This window comes from Alligator sinensis, unplaced genomic scaffold (genome assembly GCF_000455745.1).
Source record: "Alligator sinensis unplaced genomic scaffold, ASM45574v1 scaffold942_1, whole genome shotgun sequence".
NCBI lineage: Eukaryota > Metazoa > Chordata > Crocodylia > Alligatoridae > Alligator > Alligator sinensis.
Window position 1 is genome coordinate 19,943 of NW_005843153.1, and position 20,899 is coordinate 40,841.

The 20,899-nt window shown below is 47.9% G+C and overlaps 1 pseudogene; it reads left to right on the forward strand.

Annotated features, from left to right (window-relative positions):
• LOC102373187 overlaps nt 1–14,266 on the forward strand; it is a 33,036-nt pseudogene extending 18,770 nt beyond the window's left edge.
• The last annotated feature ends 6,633 nt before the right edge of the window (nt 14,267–20,899 follow it).

Consider the following 20,899-nt stretch of genomic DNA (forward strand, 5'->3'; position numbering starts at 1 on the left):
CCTGGCTGCCTATATTTTACATTCGTGTTTGCTCAGTGGGTCACCCACCAGATGATGGCTAGAGAGTGCTTTTGAGCATGGCATCTGTTCCCTGAAATATTTTGCTGTGAAGTAGGATGGGAAAGTTCAAATATCTGGAGTATCCTAAACCTGGATATCTTGCTTTTTGGGCATATGCTATAATCACTTGGCTATCAGACTACGGTGAGACAGCCTTCCTTCTCAACTTTACTTCAGGCAGTTATGTATGTTCGTGGGTGATCCCGTATCACCACAGATGGAAAAAGAATTGAAAAATTGTGCAAGGGCCAAACGTTGCTCTTGGTTGGCTATGAATGGTAAAATAGGATTTGGCCTTAAGTGGACATTAGCTTCTGTTTCCTGCTAGTGTTAGGAAACTATATACATTTAAAAATTTGGCATTAGTCTTTTTATTAAGTAGAAGAGGATCACACTATCAATAGGAGAGATCTGGGGTTCATTCCCTGGTGGTGACCTAATTGAGTACAGTTATAAATTCATGGTATTTTTTTAAATTTCTAGGCTAAAAATGCTCTTGCCCATGGCTTGCAATCTGCTTGCCATGATTGTGACTTGTTACGGGAGCAATATGAAGAGGAGCAAGAAACTAAGAGTGAGCTTCAGTGTGCCCTGTCAAAGGCCAACAGTGAAGCTGCCCAATGGAGAACCAAATATGAGACAGATGCTATTCAGTGCACGGAGGAGCTGAAAGAGGCCAAGTAGGTGTTCTTGAAATATTATGTAGTATCTATTGTATCACATATAGAACTGCTTATTGTAAGGCACTACAACATTTTATTTAAGATTTCATGAAACTTAAATTTAAAAATATTAAAAATAAAATAATCAGAGTTGGTGTATGTGACATGCAGTGCACAATACACTAGATGTCACAGTCATTTAGTCCCAATTTCCAGTATTTTTTTTATTTTCACAATGACTGCTGCAAAAACAATGAGACTAGATTAGCCTTGATATTTCCCTTGATCTACAGGATAGCTGGACAATTATGTAGTAAATTTAGAAAATAAATGACACTCATAGATGTATAAGACTAGAAAGTGCATTTGCTAGGATAAAAACATAAGGGCTGTTAATATAAATCTATTCAACAGACCTGTTCAGGATGAATGTTGTACTTTTGTTGGACAAATGGGTTCATGATGGCAGTTTTATATCTTTCTCTAAAATGTCTCATCTTGGTCACTATAGGAGGGAGGATATCAGATATGTTCTTGGTCCTCTCTGATTCTTCAGTTTCTTATGAAGAAAAATGTCTGCTGTAGAAGAGCAGTAGCAGGGTGAAGTGCATGTTCTTAAAAAGATGATTAATATAAGTAATAAACTCATGTTTATTTATATTTTTAAGGAAAAACTTGCTCAGCGTCTTCAAGAAGCTGAAGAGCAGGTTGAAGCTGTGAATTCAAAGTGTGCTTCATTGGAGAAGACAAAGTTGAGGCTGCAAGGAGAAGTAGAAGATCTGCTGCTGCATGTTGAGACAGCAAATGCAATAGCAACTGCTCTTGACAAGAAAAAGGAACTTTGACAAGGTACCATGTGAGATCAGTACGGTGACTTTTAAAGTGTGCCCTTCTCAAGCACCCAAACCTAGAATAAAGAAAACCAAGAAAAAATTGGGATATAAATGCATCTAGGATTAAAGAACTTTATATCCTTTGGAAGAAGGCAGTGTAAAAATATTACAATATATACTGGTTTCAGAGACTAGGGATTTGGTTTCGTAAAGAAAACAGACATAAAGTAAATAAGGATGTTTGTGGATGATATCTTTTATTGGACCAAAAGTATGGTGGGGAGGAATATAGGCAAGCTTTTGGGTAATATGTACCCTTCCTCAAGTCCAAAGGTGAATCTAGAATTTCGAAAAGGGGGGTGCAGATGGTGAGGTGCATCATCATCACATGTAAAACAACAGATATTTTTCTCCAGTTAAATAGAAACTAGAAGCTTTACTAATACACTAGAGCAGCATTGCCCAACCCATCGGTCACGACCCAAAAGTAAGTCACAAGAATATATGAAAGGGTCACAAACAAAATAAAAAAATGGATCAACAAACTTTAAAAAATGGACTCTCATTTAAAGGAGAAAAGCATGGGACACCGTGTATTTTCCCTCGCAGGCTGGCAGAGTTCCAGACTGCAAGGGGCTGTTTGGGGCCACTAATGCCCCACACAATGGGGGGGTTGGGGCCTGGGGGTAAGGGGCAGCAGGTTAGGACTGAGGTACACTGGTTCAAGATTGACCAGCAATGTTTACAAATGGGTCCTGGTACAAAAAAAGGTTGAGAACCACTGCACTTGAGGCCCAGGGCTGTATTATTCAGTTTAAGATCGAAGCCAAAACAAATAGGACTTCTTTGGAATGAGTTAAAAAAAATCTGCAGGGTTGTTAAATAGGAGCTTCATTACCAGAAGCCACTAACAGACAGCAGAACTGCAGAACAAAGCATAGCTTTGGAACATCAAGTCCATTAAAATGTGTCATAACCCAAAGGTATGATTTTGTGTGTGCTTCGGCACTAGAATTATCCCCGCCAAATTATAGCTTCATTGCATGGTGGAGTTTCCTACTGCAGAGGAAAGCTCCGGTCCAGGGACAAGTTTCCCGCCTATTTGTGATCTCCTTTGCAGAGTGCATTGTTCAAGTTGCAAGAGAGATGCACGGTGCAAAGGATTTCCCACCACCCGCATGCAAATTTGTGTCCCGTTATTGGCTAGTGCTAAATTATTCCCACGTGGCGGTTAGCGATTGGCCTGCTAGCCGTATAAGAGGCTTGAGCGGTTTCCGCCCAAGCTGAGGAGGACTCCACATCCATCTCGTGGGGACCCTGGGTACACGGCAGGGTAATAGAAACCCTGTATGAGATCCAGAGTAGTTTGGCGACCTGATCCACCGCCTACCTCTTCCCGTCTTTGATCAATAACCTTTATAAGACGTATCTACGAGTCCGATTTGGTAGTTTGGCGACCTGATCCACCGCCTACCTCTTCCCGTCTTTGATCAATAACCTTTATAAGACGTATCTACGAGTCCGATTTGGTGGCGCGCTCACCCAGAGCATCCGGAGCTCTGTTTCCGTGGAGCCTAGCAAACTCCACGTGACCGTTCGTGTTGTCTTCGTCTGTAACCGCAACTCAAGCAAGCTTTCCAGCCTACACCACGACCATCTCTGGTGTAAGTAAACAATCTTTAAATCTACCGCTAAGCGTCTGTGCCTAATTCCAGCTCGTCGCCCGCTCTCTCCGACCCCGCGTGCCCGGGCTGCCGGCCACAGCCCGCGTGCAGCACGAAAAGGGCCCAGATTTCCACCCAGCCCACACATGGCGACGAGGATGGGATCAGGAGAGGGCTCGCTAGAACTGGAATTAGTTAAGAATTGTCCTTGGAAGAGTGGAAAGCGTGGTGTGGCGAGTGTCGCAGAACTGGAGGCGCATATTGTTTATCACCAGGCGGGTGGAGCGGGCGAGAGATGTGTCAGCGGACGCTTTTCACTGAAGGAAACAGAGGGAGCTTCCGAAGATGGAGCCCTTGGAGGGGGAGAGGTGTATCTTCACCCCGCGGCGTTCGGGTGTATCATGAGCAACGAGCAGGTCTTGTTCAAGCCCCTCGATACCGTGTCCCTCGCCAAAGTCAACCCGGCGGGCGCGGTGTGCCCGGCTCTAGCCCGGGAGTGTGCCCGTTGCCCAAGATGTGCCCAAGAGATTAAAGAACAGCTCTTGCACACTCAGGTAGCTCTCATTTCAGGGCCATACACATTCAGGGTTCTATGAAATCCCAGAGTAAAAATCCATAATAATTCTCATATAAGAGAATGTTTAAGTACAAAAAAGAGAGAAGCAATTGTAGACCAATGATCAACTGCATTTTTTCTTTTTGTAGAATACCAGCCTTATTAATACAAAGAAAAAGCTGGAAATGGATATAGTACAAATCCAAAGTGAGATAGAGGATGCCATTAAAGACACCAAGAATGCTGAGGAGAATGCAAAGAAGGCAATTACAGATGTAAGAACTTTGTATAACTTGTTTCTTTTGTTCTTTAGTGTGTGCCCTGAAGCCTTGCTGTAGTGAGGTAAAGCAACTGCTTTTGTCAGAGTTTAGAGAACTCAGACTGTGGCCCTGGATAAAGATGAGGTTACACAGGGTAGAAGGGCTAGAGTCTCAGGGTACCAGAGCTGTGCAAAGGATTTTTACTGGCTGACCTAAATAATCACAATAATAGCAATATGGAAAGCAGCCCAGTTTAATTTGTATTGACCTAAAATGAAAACTTCTTGACTTTCTCACCCAAATGAAAAAATGCAAAAACCTAGTTTGGTGTCAAATGAAATGGTCTCTTTGAATAATACATTTTCATAGTTTCATAGTTTCATAGTTTTAGGGTCGGAAGGGACATAATAGATCTTCTAGCCCGCCCCCCCGCCAGGGCGGGAGAACAACAAAAGAACCCTAAACAAAAAAAACGGGACTCAAATGAGTCCAGCCAGGTAGGTATCCAGCCTCTTCTTAAAGATCCCCAGGGTAGGGGCCAGCACCACCTCCCTTGGAAGTTGGTTCCAGCTCCTAGCCGCCCTAACTGTGAAGTAGTTTTTTCGGATGTCCAATCTGTACCTCCTCTCCATCAACTTGTGCCCATTACTCCTTGTTATGCCAGCGGGGGCTAGGGGAAACAGCGTCTCCCCCAAACCCTTCTGGTTCCCCCTAGTGAGTTTATAGACGGTCACCAGGTCCCCCCTCAGCCTTCTCTTGTGGAGGCTGAATAGGTTCAAGTCCCGCAGTCTCTCACTGTAGGGTCTGCCCTGTTGTCCCCGGATCATGCGGGTGGCCCTCCTCTGGACCCTCTCCATGTTGTCCACATCCCTCCTGAAATGGGGCGCACAGAACTGGACACAATACTCCAGCTGCGGCCTGACCAGCGTCGCATAGAGGGGGAGGATCACCTCCCTGGCTCTACTCGAGATGCACCTGTGGATGCACGACAAGGTCCGGTTAGCCCTGCCAACCATGACCTCGCATTGTCGGCCCATGTTCATCTTGGAGTCAATAATGACACCAAGATCCCTTTCCGCCTCCGTGCTCTCAAGTAGGGAGCTCCCCATCGTATAAGTGTGCTGCTGGTTCCTACTACCCAAGTGCAGCACCCTGCACTTGTCCGTATTGAAACACATCCTGTTCCTGTTTGCCCACCCCTGTAACCTATCCAGATCCTTCTGCAATCTCTCTCTCCCTGCTAGCGTGCTCACCTCCCCCCAAATTTTGGTGTCATCAGCGAATTTAAACAGGTTGCTTTCCACCCCAACATCAAGATCGCTGATGAAGAAATTGAACAGCGCAGGCCCCAGGACCGAGCCCTGGGGGACTCCACTACCCACCTCCCCCCAAGTCGAGTATGATCCATCCACCACCACCCTCTGAGTGCGACCCTTCAGCCAATCTGCAATCCATCTGACTGTGTAGGCATCTATGCCACAGTCGCCTAGTTTATTAATTAGGATGGGGTGAGAGACGGTGTCAAAGGCCTTGCTGAAGTCCAGAAAGACTACATCCACCGCGACACCTGCGTCCATGGCCTTTGTGACCTGATCATAAAAGGCAATCAGGTTGGTCTGACATGATCTCCCCCTAATAAATCCATGCTGATTGCCCCTGAGCATCATTTCTGATGCCGGCCCATCACAAATGTGCTCCTTGATGATCTTCTCAAAGAGTTTCCCCAGGATTGAGGTAAGACTGACGGGCCTATAGTTGCCCGGGTCCTCCCTTTTCCCTTTCTTGAAGATTTTGTTTTTTTCTTTTATTTTTAAACTCAATTTAAGTAAATTTCAAGTGAAAAAAATAACATCATTAAACCTGAATCTTCATTACTGACAAAAACATTTGACTGAATAATTTCTCCCAGATGTGTAAGGGAACAATAGGCTTTCAAGTTTTGCTTTGTAGTTTTTTCCCCCCTGCAACCTTTTGATAACAAAGGTGTTTTTTTTTCTGTGAGAACAGAATGTACTAATGCAGTATGTACTGCATGTACTAATGCAAAATACAGTTTCTGACATTTTATAAATGCACTGTGTGAAAGTCTAGTATTTTGCGCAAATTCCCTGTTTCCATGGCTAGGGACAGACATTCAAAAAGCCTGATCCTGAATTGATTCAATTTGTGCAGGTTAGTCTAACGTGGCTAGGCTAAACCAGTTTGTAACTGAAGAGACATCCACTCTGGACTGAAAAAATTCAGGCACGTGCCTCCAATGGCTCAGGCTAGAAGTTGCAGGGGGGTGGGGGGAGAGGGTGTGGAGGGGAGCACTAGAGCAGCCCTCCCTCACTTCCACAGTGCTGAGCTGGGGAGAGGCGGGGCATGGCCAGGCCCCAGTAGGACATTCTAATTATTCCCCCCTCTCCGTCCTGAGCAGTCCAGCAGGAAAAGTTTATCACCCCTAACTCAGTGTTTATCAACCTGTTAAGAAAACAAAGCCTCTCTCCATGGCTAGGGACAGCCATTCAAAAACCTGGAGCCTGAATTGATTCAACCTTTGCAGGTTAGTCTAACCTGCAGAGTGAACCAGTTTGTAACAGAATAGACATGTGGGCATATGCCTGCAGTTGCTCAGGCCAGGAGCAAAGGAGCTGCTGTGGTTGAGCTGCCGAGAAAGGCAGTCCCGCCACGGGGTAGCCCCAGCCCTGCTGCAAGCCCAGGGAGTGGTGCTTCAGCCTGGTGGGACTGAGGAACCTGCTGGGGGCAGACAAAGCCCCTCCACAGGCCAGATCCGCCCAGCCCGCAGCGTCTGGCCATGCCCCCACCCAGCCACTGGAGCAGTGTGGGGGGAGCAACTGTGATGGGGCAGGAGCCCCTTCCCAGTGGGGGGGGGCGGGGGGGGATGCTGCAAGGTGAGACAAGCATCTGTGGTGGCAGCGCAGGGGGCTCTGACCCCCTCCAGGCCCCAGTGCTGTCGCACACAGCCTGCCATAGCTCTGCCCACCTCACAGCGGGCCCCCACCCTGGGAAGGGGCTCGCACTGCTGCACATTATGATGGGCTGCTACCCCCACCAAGGGTCCTGCCCTGTCCTGCTGCAGTGGCCCAGTGGGGGCACAGCCAGACTATAAAGCCCCTTGGTGGGGGGCATGGACTGGGTTATTCTCCTTCCCTCTGGCCTTCCACAGAGGGATCAGCAGGGGCCTATTCTGCTGCAGGGAGCCAGTCTCCCCTCTATCCCAGCTGCCAGTAGGGGTAGAGGGGAGACTAACTCCCCTCTCTGCCCCCTCTGCCTCAGGGGCCATGGTGCCCAGTGCTACAGCAGGATGGGAGAGCAACTGGCCCCAGCTTGGGTCTCTGCCGGTGGGACAGGGAAGGGGGAATTAAACCCCTCCCTGACCAGACCTTTGCCCTGCCTATCCCTGTTCCAACTGGAGAGTAGAGGGGCAGGGCCAGCCTAGCTGGGCTAGAGCAGAGAGCCCCGCACAGCCCAGAGAGCATGTTGGGATGCTGAGGATCGCTGTTTTATCTTAAATCAGCAAGGAGTCTGCAACAAACAATGCATAAACCGGTTTCATAGACAGTAGGGCTGGAAGGGACCTCGGAAGATCATCGAGTCCAGCCCCCTGCCCCTGGGGCAGGAAGTCGTCTGGGGTCATAGGATCCCAGCAAGATAAACATCCAGATTTCTCTTGAAAGCATTCAAAGTAGGTGCTTGAACCACCTCTGATGGCAGGCTATTCCAGACCTTGGGGGCTTGGACAGTAAAGAAGTTCTTGCTTATGTCCAGCCTGAAATGATCTTGGAGGAGTTTATAACCATTCAACCTTGTCATCCCTTGGGGTGCTCTGGTGAACAAACGTTCCCCCAGATCCTGGTGAACACCCCTGATAAACTTATAGGTGGCCTTCAGACTGCCCCTGAGTCTGCACTTTTCCAGGCTGAAGAGTCCCATAGCTCTCAGTCTCTTGCCATAAGGTCTGTTTTCCTGACCTCTGATCATGAGCATGGCTCTTCTCTGGACTCCCTCAAGCTTCTTCACATCCTTTTTGAATTGTGGAGCCCAAAACTGGATGCAGTACTCCAGGTGCGGCCTCACCAGGGCCGAGTACAAGGGGAGAATGACATCCCGGGATTTGCTTGAGAAGCATCTGTGGATGCAAGCCAGCATTTTGCTCACTTTACTAGCAGCAGCATCACATTGAAGGCTCATGTTCATCTTGTGGTCAATCATGACCCCCAAATCCCTTTTTAAGCATGCTGCAGGTTTTTCCTCCCAAGGTGGAGAACCTTGCATTTTTTGGTGGGTTCTCGTCTGCCCATTTCCTGAGCCTATCAAGGTCAGGACCCGCTCTGGACCCGCTCCAAGTTGTCCACATCCCTCCTGAAGTGCGGCGCCCAGAACTGGTTGCTGTACTCTTTGAAAATCTTTTCTAAAACCTTTCCCGGGATAGAGGTCAGGCTGATGGGCCTATAGTTTGCTGGATCCAGTTTCCTCCCTTTTTTGAAGATAGGCACCACATTGGTTTTCTTCCAGTCTTTGGGCACTTCATCAGAGTGCCAGGAGTTCTAAAAGATCCATGCCAGGGGCTGAGCTATGATGCTTACTAGTTCCTTGAGTACCCTGGGGTGTAGACTATCAGGGCTGGCTGACTTGAAGGTGTCCAGGCTCTCAAGGTGTTCCTTCACAAGGTCAGCATTGATGGAGGGCAAGGAATCTCCCACACCCAGGCCTCCCTGTCCCATAATGGTCAGGGGTGTCCCATGGTACTGGTGAAAGACTGATGCAAAGTACCCATTTAGTAGGTTGGCTTTTTCCTGGGTGTCAGTTGTCCCATTTAGTTTAGCAGGGGTCCAATGTTGCCCTTGCTTTTCCTCTGGCTCCCCACATATCTAAAAAGGGACCTTTTATTATCCTTGATACCAGTAGCCAGTTGGAGTTCTGTCACAGCCTTGGCTTTCCTGGTTTGCTCCCTGCAGTTCCGGACCAGTGCAGAATATTTCTCCTTGGAGGTGGATTCTGTCCTCCATCTTTTGTAGGTCTTTCTTTTTAGGTGCAGGAGGTCTGCTAATTCCTTGCTGAGCCAAGGGGGCTGCTGTGCCCTTTTGCTGCCTTTCCTATGAGATGAAATAGCCTTAGCTTGTGCATCTAGCATTGCTCCCTTGAGCAGCAACCACTCTTCCTGAACTCCCCGTTCCTTGGAGTCGTGGTCCCTTAGGGCCTCACCAACAAGCCTCCTGAGCTTGTCAAAGTCAGCTTTCCTGAAGTCGAGGACTTCTGTATTCCTGACTGACTTGCCAGCTTTACGGCGGATGGTGAAGGTGATCAGCTCATGGTCGCTGTCACCCAGCTTCCCTTCGATTGTTAGGTCGCTGATTAGGTCGTCCCCAGTTGCCAGTACCAGGTTGAGCAGTGCTTTATCTCTCATTGGCCCGTAGACTTCTTGTGTCAGATAGAGACTTGAGCCAAGATAGAGGTTTTGAGCCAAATCAGTTAAGTCTGATACTACATTCAAGCAGGTTTATCTTAAACTGGTTTTGGCCATTTTGGAACCAGTTTATGTGCACTGAATGTCAGTCCTGTTACAGTTTTAAACCAGTTGCTGATCACTTAAACCTGTTTATGTGTAATGTCTGTCCCTAGCCTATAGGACTGGAAAGGACCCCTAGTCTAACACCCTGCTCAAGGCAGAGTCATTCCTGTCTAATCCATCCTAGACAAGTGTTTGACTTAAAACTTCCAAGGACAGATATCCCACAACTTCTCTGGATAGCCTGTTCCAATCAGGGCTGGATTAACCCTTTAGTGGGCCCTAAGCAAACAAACTCATGGGTCCTTACTTAATACTGTATTTTACTTTTACTTTTTTATTCTTTAAGAAGAAAAATATTACTTTTTTCACTCAATAATTATAATATATAAAATAAGCGCAACTGGGCCCCTTCTTCACTTAGGGCCCTAGGCATGTGCCTAGTTTGCCTGTGTGTTAATCTGGCTCTGGTTCCAATACTTAATCAGTCTCATAGTGAAGACATTCTTCCTAATATCTAACCTAAATTTTCCTTGTGGCAATTTAAGACCACTACTTGGGCATGTCTACATGTGTGCTTTAATGTACATTAGCTTAATTTGATGCGCATTAAAGCATCACTAAAAACATGCTATTTAGTTAATGTACATTAAAATAGGCTAATGTGCATTACACATCACTTAAAAACTGCTCTTTAGTTAATGCACATTGACAGGCTAATGCACATTTATTTTCCTGGTACTTCACAATGGAGGTACTAGATTTAATGTACATTAATGAAAGTGCATTAATGCACATGTAGATGCACCCATGTCTTGTTCCTTGCAACCACAGGGAATAGTTTAACACCATCCTCTTGATAAACACCCTTTAGGTATTTAAAGACTGTTATCAAATTCCCCCACTTTTTCAGACAAAATAATCCATTCTTCCAGCCTCTTGTAAGTCATGTTTTCAAGTCAGTTCTGAAGATCGCAGAAAATACTCATATAGTAATCCTAGCCATTCTACTGCCCTAGGAGCATAGTTAAATTTCATTTGTGAGGCAAGGCAGACTGAAATAGCTCTGAATAAATCTCTGCCACTTCATTACTTCTCTGAAAACAATGTAGCAGGTATTTTGGCGATGGGGGTGCATCTACATGTGCACCCCACTGCGTAGTTGGTACAGCACAGGCATTCAGTACTTGCTTTAGCTACTGCATTGCTACTGTGCAGTAGCAGGGGTGTGACAGAGCAGCTTCAGTGCTGCTCCTTCACTTTAAGGGTTGGAGCAGGCAGCTGGCAGGTGTTTGATTAGGGTGGCCATTTTAGAGCCCAGCTCTCAGGGCTAAGGAGGCAGTTTGTTAGCAGCTGTCCTGAGAGTAACATCACCTGGAGGGGCTACTGCTCCTGGAACATCTTGGAGGTAAGGGGTGTGGGGGGGTGCTATGGGGAAGGAGGAGGTCCCATGGTCCTGGGCATGACTGGAAACTGCACTCTACCAGGGAAGGGTGGCCTGGTGGGACTCCTTGTGGTGAGGGAGTCCCCAAGAAATTCCAGGCCAGTTATGTCCCTGGTGAAAGGCGGGTAGGGGTGCTTTAACCCCAGCCTTCACCATCCGATGGGTTATTAATGAGAATGGTAGGCCAGGCATGCCGAGCAGGGGCACCTGAGCCTATGGGGATGTTCGATCCCATGCCCTGGTGATGGGACAGTGTTGAGAGGCCCTGGGGAGAGGACGTGAAGAAGTTAGCCCAAGAGAAGAGCAAGGTAGCCTGGTGAGGGGTTAGGCTTGAAGTCAGCCCAGAGTTTGGCTAATTGATGAGGGTTGTGAGATAGACCCAAAAGGCTGCACCAGGGCTGGCTGAGGAGTGCAGTCAAGCCTGATGGCCCTCCAGAGTCACTGAAGGGAGTAGTGCAGGGTGAATGGGGCCCAGGACGGGCATTTTGAAAGAGGCCTGGTGAGAGCAAACAGAGTGAAAGAGGCCCTGGTGAGAGAGGGGTGGTGTGAGTGTGGCCCAGAATAGGGTGGTGTGATAGAGCCTAAACTGTGTACTGAGTGTGGCCCAGCCTCAAGACAGAGATTTACCAAGCTGAGTGTGTTATCTGTGAGGCATGGGATACATCAAGGGAAGGTCGGAGCATGTATTTATCGCCCTTGAACATCAGGGCGCTTGAAGGGCAATCTTCTGCCTAATTAACATCTGGATTGATTTACAACAAGGCATGGCAGACGAATGAGGCGGGCGCTTTGCCCATTGACAAAAGGAGCGGGTCAGTACCGAGACTGGGCCTTGGGAATTTGCTCCATTTTGTCACAGGCAGCAACATGGCTAGTGCCTGCTGATGCTATGGCACCATAGCTTATCACTACGGCGACATAGCGTTTCATGTAGACATGCCTAGGAACCTGCAGGCTGGAGTTGTAAGCAAATCTTTAAACTGCTGTGAGCACCTCTTAGCCATGTATCTGCTTGTTTGAATCCTTCCCTGAGTTTGTTTGATTTACTTTTAAGGCAGCCATGATGGCAGAGGTGCTGAAGAAGGAGCAGGACATAAAGGCCCACCTGGAGAGAATGAAGAAGAATATGGACCAAACAGTGAAGGACCTGCAGCTCTGTCTGGATGAAGCAGAGCAGCTGGCTCTGAAGGGAGGCAAGAAGCAGATCCAGAAAATGGAGGCCAGAGTATGTGTGCGCCAAAGGTGTACAACTTTCAACTACTGACTCCTGTGTTAGAGAGATTGTTTAATTTCTCAATTACTTCCCCAGATTCAAGAATTAGTCTGAGCTGGAAGGAGAACAGAAGTAAGCTGCAGAGGCTATCAAAGGTGTTTGCAAATATGAACATGGGTCAAGGACCTGACTTTCCAGGTAGGTGCAATAGAGACATTCTTCTAAAATGATGTTTTTCTCCTTAAAGCATGGGAAGCACCTGATGTTTACTTTTCCACAGAGTGAAGAAGGCAGGAAGAATGTGATGAGATTACAAGACTTGGTGGATAAACTTCAGATGAATGTCAAATCTTATGAGAGACAATCTGAGGAGTCTGAGAGTCTTTTAACAGGAGCAAACATTAATTTGCAGTTTTCTAAGACTCCTTCTAGTTCTGATATTAGACATCATAATTTCTCTGCTGCTTGGATTAAGGCTTTCTCCTTTTTTTGGTAACATGATGAGCAAGCCAATACTCACCTGACCAAATTCAGGAGAGTGCAGCATGAGCTGGAAGAGGCTGAGAAACGGGCAGATACTGCTGAATCTCAGATCAACAAGCTTAGAGCGAAGACCTGAGAAGTCACTTCCACAAAGGTAAGCCTTTGCTACAAGGCACAACTCTGCAGTTTTTATGGAATACCCAAAATTTGTATACCAGGGAGAGGGTATGAAGGTCACTTTTAGGTTGTTTACCACCATCACCATTCAGGGAGAGCACTGTTTAAAGCTTCTGTATTTTAAAGGCTGGTTCTGACCATCTCAGACCCTGAATATCAAAAGAGAAAGACCCCTTCACCTATAAAAATGAAGGGCCGGTAAGTAAGCTGTAACTATGCTGACTTCGGTAAAAGTGTAATCGTAACTACAATCATCAGTAAGGGAGCAAACCTCTTGAAACTGTTATACAAAGAAAAAACAATATGCAGAACTAAGATGAAGGATCCCATGTAAGTGGATGGATCTGTATTGCCTTGGCAGGAGGTGGCCAGTGGTGTCCTGCAGGGTTTGGTTCTTGGCCCTGTGCCGTTCAACATCTTTATCAATGATTTATATGAGGATGTAGAAAGCATGTTGGCCAAGTTTGTGGATGATACTACATTATAGGGAAAAGCGGTCATGTTAAGGGATAGGATGCAGATCCAAGCGGACCTGGACAAGCTGGAAAGATGGGTGGAGCAGAACCAGATGAAGTTCAGTAATGTTAAATGCAGAGTGCTTCATCTGGGGAGAAGTAATCAGAAACATGGATATAGGTTAGGAGATGTCCTGGCCAGAATGATGGCTGAAAGGGACCTCAGGGTTATGGCTGATTACAGGATGAACATGACCCGCCAGTGCGACTTGTAGTCAACAGAGCTAATAGCATACTGGGATGCATACCCAATGCATTGTGAGCAGGGCTAAGGAAGTGATATTTCCTCTCTACTCAGTGTTGGTGAAACCACAGCTGGAGTACTGTGTCCACTTCTGAGCACTGCACTTCAGAAAAGACGTGGAGAATCTTGAAAGGGTCCAGAGAAGGGCCTCAAGAATGATTAAGGGTCTGGAGGACAAACCTTAAGAGGAAAGGCTAAGAAATCTGGGACTGTTTAGCCTGGGGAAGAGAAGACTGAGGGGTGACTTGGTGGCTGTCTATAAGTATGTAAGGGATGAGTATTGGGAGCTGGGAGAAACTGTTCACTAGGGTACCCCAGGGGAGGACAAGGAGCAATGGCCATAAACTGTTAGAGGATGGTTTCAGGTTGGGTGTAAGGAATAACTTCTATATGGTTAGGATGACAAGAATCTGGAATAGACTTCCCAAAGAGGTGGTGCAATCCCCAACCTTGGAAGTCTTCAAGAGGAGACTGGACAGACACCTTGCTGGGATCATTTGATCTCAGCAGTATTCCTGCCCAGAGCAGGGGTGGTGGACTCTATCTTTCAAGGTCCCTTCCAGCCCTTAATTTCTATAATTCTGTGATCCAAATTCTTTGGTAGTTTAACACCATGGAACTCACTGTCTCAGCTGCTGCTTAAACCTGGAGATGTACAAACTCCATAGGCACCTAATTTTTTCACTTTAAAGTTCCTTAGGAATTTAGAATTGCACCTCTAGCCTGCCTAGAGCTGCTCTTACCTGCCCAGGTTAGTGCCCAGCTCATTCTTAATCCTGTTTGGGGTCCAGGGACTATGTGTTCCTCTGCCTAGCTCCCCTCAGGGGCCGACTCTAGTGAGCATTCTCAGAGCATGCCCAACATAATCAGGACCCTCTTAAAATGAAGTAGTGGTCACTTCCTTTTACAAACAGCTGCCAGAGGAGATGGTACGCGTGTTATATATATTACCTTAGTGCAGGAGTTTTACCAGAGTGCCACACTTTGTTACTCAACTCTGCTGTGGACTGCAAGTCTCTGCCCTTGGAGCAGCTAGATGCTTGCACCTATCTTCACTACTGTTCCATATCTCCTCTGCAACAAGGGGAAGTGCAGACTCAGGTGCTACAGGTTCTGCAGCAAGGGGGAGCACTACAGAAGGGATAGGCAGCATGGCACAGCTCTATGCCACCAGTCCTCCATGAGATTGGGTCTGTGTAGGCCAGATTGGGCCTCCTTGCAGGCTGGATCTGGCCTGTAGGCTATAGGTTGCCAACCCATGCCTTAGCAATTAGAGCACTCATCCAGAAAGTAGGCAACCTCAGCTTGAAGTGGCTTTTCATCTCTCACATGCCAGGTAAGTGTCCTAGCCACCCAGCTATGGGCTACTTACTCCATGTTGGTGAGTGGGCACACTCTCCGTTTTTCCTGTTGAAGCTGTGCTATTATGCAGCAAAGAAATCACAATTCATTGGGCCACAGAAAGAGAGTGAGCGAGCAAGTAAAAGTGCATCGCAGTAGCTTCATTGTCGGTTAACTCATCCAGGAGTTGGAATCTCTGTTTTAGGCCTTGCTTTTAGGGCTCTTCCTGTATTTTAAACAAAAACTGTTTCATATAAAATGCACAGATACACCTGTGTGGAGGGATCAGAACCCTTCTAACTTCACAGGTGGGAAATGGGATGCTCAGATACTACAGCAATAAGCAGGGATATGGGTTTTCTCCTCACCTCATGGAAAAAAAGTGGTAAAACCCAGATTTTCTTATTTTAAGGAGAAAAACCTGAATTTTCTCCTTTAAAAGAGAAAAGCACAGGAAATGGTGGGTTACCTTTTACAGGCTGGCAGAGTTCCAGCCTACAAGGGGCTGTGGGGGAGCAGGAAGAGGGTGGTCATTCAGGGGGTGCCATGTGCATGTGTGCACGTACACATGCACATGGCTGCAGGCAGCCTGGAGAGCAACTCCCCACAGGTAAGTCTGGCATGGAGTGGTGGGGGCAGGGATTGAGGGAAGAAGTTGAGCAGGGCTGGGGCTGCTGCCCAGCCAGGGTGGTGTATGGGGCTTGGGGCCTGGGGCCAGAATGTGCAACTGTAGGGCCTGGGCAGGGACCGGTTGCATGCTACTTGTCTGGGCGTGGGGCGGGGCTGGCTCCCTGCCACTGCACACACTCCTGGGAATGGTATGGGGGGCATGTTCCCCCCCAGATTTGTGCACAGGATGGGGGCAGGGACAGGTTGCCCACTGTGGGCTCGGGCTCCCTGCCCTACTGCCCTTTCCCCGGGGCCTCCATGGCTCAGTGGGTAAGACCTGATGCAGCAGGGCAGAGCAGGTCGGGGTAGGGAGGCTCGTGCTGCCCCTGGGAGCCCCATGCTGCCATGATGAGGCCCCCCCCCACCCGCCTCCCTGGCAGCAGCATTGAGGGGTACAACTCCATGCTGCCACCCCTGTGATTGCTGGGCAGGCAGGGGGCCTCAACATGGCAGTGTGGGGCTCCCAGTGGTGTAATGAGCCTCCCCACCCTGTCTCGTTTTGCCCTGCCATACCAGGTCTTGCCCACTGGGCCACGTAGGCAGGGTGGGAGGGCAGCAGGGCAGGGAGCCCGAAGCCTTCAGTGGACAGCCCATCCCTACCCACACTGTGGGGTCTTCTCTGTCCATGGAACTTGTGGAGGAGGGCAAGACAGGCTCTGCACTCTGCTCTGCCACAGCAGCTGCTGCCTCCCATGGGTGGCAGCTGGGGCTCAGGTGCTGCTGCAGGGGGCAGGGGCTATGGACCCGGATCCCTGGCCCCACAGCCCTTGCAGTTGGGGACCCCCTCTGGCAGGGCTGGGGGCAGGGGGCTGTGGAATGAGGGGCACCAGCAAGGCCCAGCGGGGCTGTGGGTTGGAAGTGAGAGGCACACGCAGGGCCAAGGGGGATGTAGCTTGGGAGTAAGGGGCAATGGCATGGGCAGGACACAGGCATATCAGGGCTGTTCAGTGCCACAAAGCAGTGGAGCTGGGGATGGACACACAGACATAGTTTGACCTGTATCCTGCTGACTGAAGGCAGCAGAGAGAGCTCTGATTTTCCATGATAAAAAACCCAAAATCAAACACCAAAAATTATAGATATTTATAATTTATTTTATTATCGTGATTGAGGCCCTGGTAGGCTTCAGAAATCCAGGACCCCTGGTGACAAGTAGCACTCAAAAAGGCCCAATAAATGCATTTCTTCATTTCATTCCCTCATTTCTAGGGCATCACACTTAAACATTTGTCCTATTCCTTGCTGTTTCATCCTGTAGACACTTATAGACTGTTGTTCCTTTTCTTCCTGTACCTTTTATAACTGGATATACCATTAGAAGGTACAGTGTTAGGGAATGAGTGTGATTAGCTGAATATCTGCTCTTAATAGCCAAAGTTTTGTTTTTTCCAGGTGGTAATGGAAAGTGCAGAATGAGCTTCTACCAGGAGAGAAGCAAATATGCATAATATGTATTTCCACTGTTACTGAGAGATTGTAGATGTAGATACTATGTTTCTTCCCTCATTTATTCTTGTAGGAAATGAACTTCCCTTTGCTTACAGACACGTTCAGTTTCTTCTATCTCTGCTGCTATATGAGTGCCAATAAAACAGTTTATTGTATGAAGGGCTGCAAACATTGACCTTCAGAAGAGGGTGTACATTTTTGCACTCAAGTGTTCATCTTTAGTTGTTTCATGGTAGTATCCCATCACCAGAGCAGCATAGGTACACTCTGTGTGCAGATAGCTCTCTTCCTGGCTAGGTCCTGGCTTTGGCTTAGAAAGGGACACTGTCATTGGCTGGAAAGTTCTATGTTGCGGCTACACAGTTGTGTATCAAAGAGAAGTCAGTGGAAAACTTACCTGACTCCATTGTGCAAAGTCACCTACACAGCAGCACTTGTGATCGAATCTGAATTACTCAGCTGTCAACAGAAGGGACGTGACAGCATGAATCTCTACTGCTCCTTCACCGCTGTCTGAAAAAAAAGTAGAGAGATGGTTCTTCTTGAGGAGTTCTTCAATGATCAAAAGTCAGAAGCACAGCAAACCAGTTTGCAAATGGTTGAGATCTCAGGCTATACATCCCTTCTCATTACCAGGGACCTGGATTTTCCATGGAAAAACAGTCAATTGTGGATTTTACCTTTTACTGGATGGAAATGCGTATTTCTCATTTTACCAGAGAAGCCTGTGGATTTTGCAGTTTTGCCATGAGCCCCCTGCAGGCTGGCAGAGTTCCAGCCTGCAGGGGGCTGGGGGGAGCAGGAGGAGGGCAGTCAGGCAACATGGCCCCAGGAAGCCTAGAGAGCAGTTCCCGCAGGTAAGTGCGAGGAGGGGGGGTGGTAGAATTGAGCCCCCATAGGGAGAGAGGGAGTTGGGCAGGGCTGGGGCTGGGACTGCTGCCCACCTGGGTGGTGCATGAGGCATTGGGCCTGGGACCCCAATACATGGCTGCAGGGCCCCAGTGGGGATCAGGATGAGGCCACGGGCAGCTTGCCCTGAGGGCAGGGGGCAGGGGCAGCTCCCTGCTACTGTACACACTCCCGGAGGGCAGGGGGGACCCATGCCCCGCAGATCTGTACGTAGGGCGGGGGTGGTGGCAGGCTTGGGCTCCCACTCTGCTGCCCTCCCCCAGGGCCTCTGCAGCCCAGAGGGTGTAATCCAGCCCAGCAGGGAACAGTGGAGCCACGGGGAACAGCTGCTTGTCACTGCTAGCTCTGTGCTGCCCTGGTAGATACATCCCCTGTGTGCCCTCAGCCCTGACAGATGGGGGGGGGCCCTGGGAGCAGGGGGCTGTGGGTGGGGGGTGAGGGCACCAGCAGGGCCGGGGGGGATGTGGGGGGCCTTTAATTTTTATAATGGATTTTGTTTTTTTATCAGAGAATTTGTGATTTTTTTTTTTTTTTTTATCAGGGAAAATCAGGATCCCTGCTCATTATATCCTAAAGCAACTTACCCCTGGTCAGTAACAAACCCCAAAGCACGCACATCCCTGCACCCATGTTTCATAGTAGTGTGTGAGAATAGGCTCATTGTCACTGACAATCGCTACAGTAATGTCTCACCAATCCTTTAATGATCCCGTTGGATTTCTGTAATGTGCACTAGTTGGGACAACACCAGTAAATCACTCTTCAGGTTCTTCAGCAAGTACAGGGTAATACTGGACTCCTAGTTATTTCTGATCATTGTGATTTTGTTCTGTCAATCTCTAAACAGCATAAATCCTGGTATCTAATAGACATGTGCGGGTCATACTTAAGGTTCAACTTCGAGGGGTTTGGAGCAGAATATTCTTAGGAGAGTGTCCTCTGCTCTGGTGGTAAATGTTTTCTGTAATATCTTTTATTGAACCAACTATATAGCTGGGGCCTGTATATATATTGTCCAACTTAAGCAGAAAACTGAGCCAAATACAGGAAAGTGGTAACTATATAAGGCATTTAAGCCTGTATGTACATTTAAGCTCTTTTGCAAGATGAAGTAGAATGCTTAAAATTTTGTCATAATTGAAATTTAGAAATAATTGGACTATTACTGAGAACCCCATTCTCTCAGGAATTGCAATATGTTGTATAACATAATATGGTAATACTGTCAAGTCTGACCTCTGCTATCCAAAGACGGGAATCATTTAGTGGCTGTTTTTGGCATAGAAAGTTACCAGAAATTAGGGCTGTGTGAAGCTTCAGGTGGTGATTTGATTCAGAGGCGATTTGGCCCGATTCGGTGGTTGAGTCTCCGATTCTGAATCAAATCAGGGGCCAATTTAAAGGTCCGAAATGATTCAAAGCTCTCTGCATCTTTGGGAGAGATGCAGAGAGCTTTGATGATTTGGGCAGTCCCTGGTGGCTGCAGCAGGGAGCTGCAGCCGACTCCGAGCTGGTAAGTACTAGGGGCAGGGGGGCTGGGTAGGGGGGACCATGTGGGACATCTGTACAGGCCTACTTATTTATTGCAACATCTTCACATTACTTTGAGCAAGAGTGTGTGCCCTATATTAGAAGATGCATTGCCAGGTGCCCTGCCTGGGCCAGCTCCACCCTTTTAAGAAAAAAAAACCCCAAGAAAAGCCCCGGGACCCACCACTCCTGGTGCAGCCTCAGGGCTTCAGGGGCTTGTAGAAGAGCCCCCCATGTGGCATGGGGCAATGAGGGGCAGCAGGGGTCAACCCCCACTGGCAGGAGCGGAGTCTGGGGGGGTTTGGGGTTTTTTTTTTTCCTTAAAGGGCCAGAGCTGGCCCAGGCGGGGTACCTGTGGGGGGCCTTGCGAAGTGAGAGGGTAGTCAGGTGGCTTATGCAGAGCCCCCCATGCAGCATGGGGCAATGGGGGGCAGCGGGGATTGCCCCCTGCCTGGCAGCACCTGCTGAGACGGGGCTTTTTTTTTAACGAGTGCCAGGAGCTGGGGTGGGCATGGCAGCCGCTGCCGGGCTGGGAGAGGGGCAGGGGATGGGCCTGGCCTGCCTGATTCGGAGATTTGGCCGAATCAAATCGGGACAGCGATTCAAATCACTGAATCAAATCACTGTTCCATGAACTGGCCGAATCTGAAGTGAATACTAGCCACTTCGCGCAGGCCTACCAGAAATGTTCCTTTGGCTGCCACTGGCCAGTATCTAAAGACAAAGAGAAAAACATGAAAAAAAATGTGGTGCCATGGTGAGAAAAATGCAGTCTTAGGTAAGCCTCAGAAATCTTGGCCTTCAGTTTGCTACATATATTTATATCTCAGTTTGTTAAACATGCCTCCATCATATAGCCTGTGGGGTGTCAAAAATGCAATTACTCACAAATAAGAATTGCTGGTAGACATTCTTGGGAACAGCCATGTTACATGAAAACTTCAACAGTTGTCAGGGCTGCTTCAGAAATGGAAAAGGAAGCTGAACAGTGGCTGAATAACTAAACAGTGGTAAAGAAAGATCCAGAATGGAGCAAAGGACAGGAATAGTTAAGAAGATCCCCATTAGCTAGTCCTGCATATCATTTATATGGCAAAGGGTTTATTGTAAATGCTTAGGGATGCACCATCATACTGATCTAACATGGAACTAGTAGTTCAGATAGGATGAGAAAAGAAGAGAGAGGAGATGGCCCTCATGGCCCTAGGCTTGTTGCAGTTTTCATCTGTGACATGGCTATAGAGTAATCTTTTAAAGATCCGTTGGGAACTACAACAGAAACAAAAGATTGTAGGAAGTTTGCTACTGTGACACACCATGTTCTTTTACCTTTCTTTTTTTCACGATGACTTAGTTCCAGGATGTGACCTATATTAAT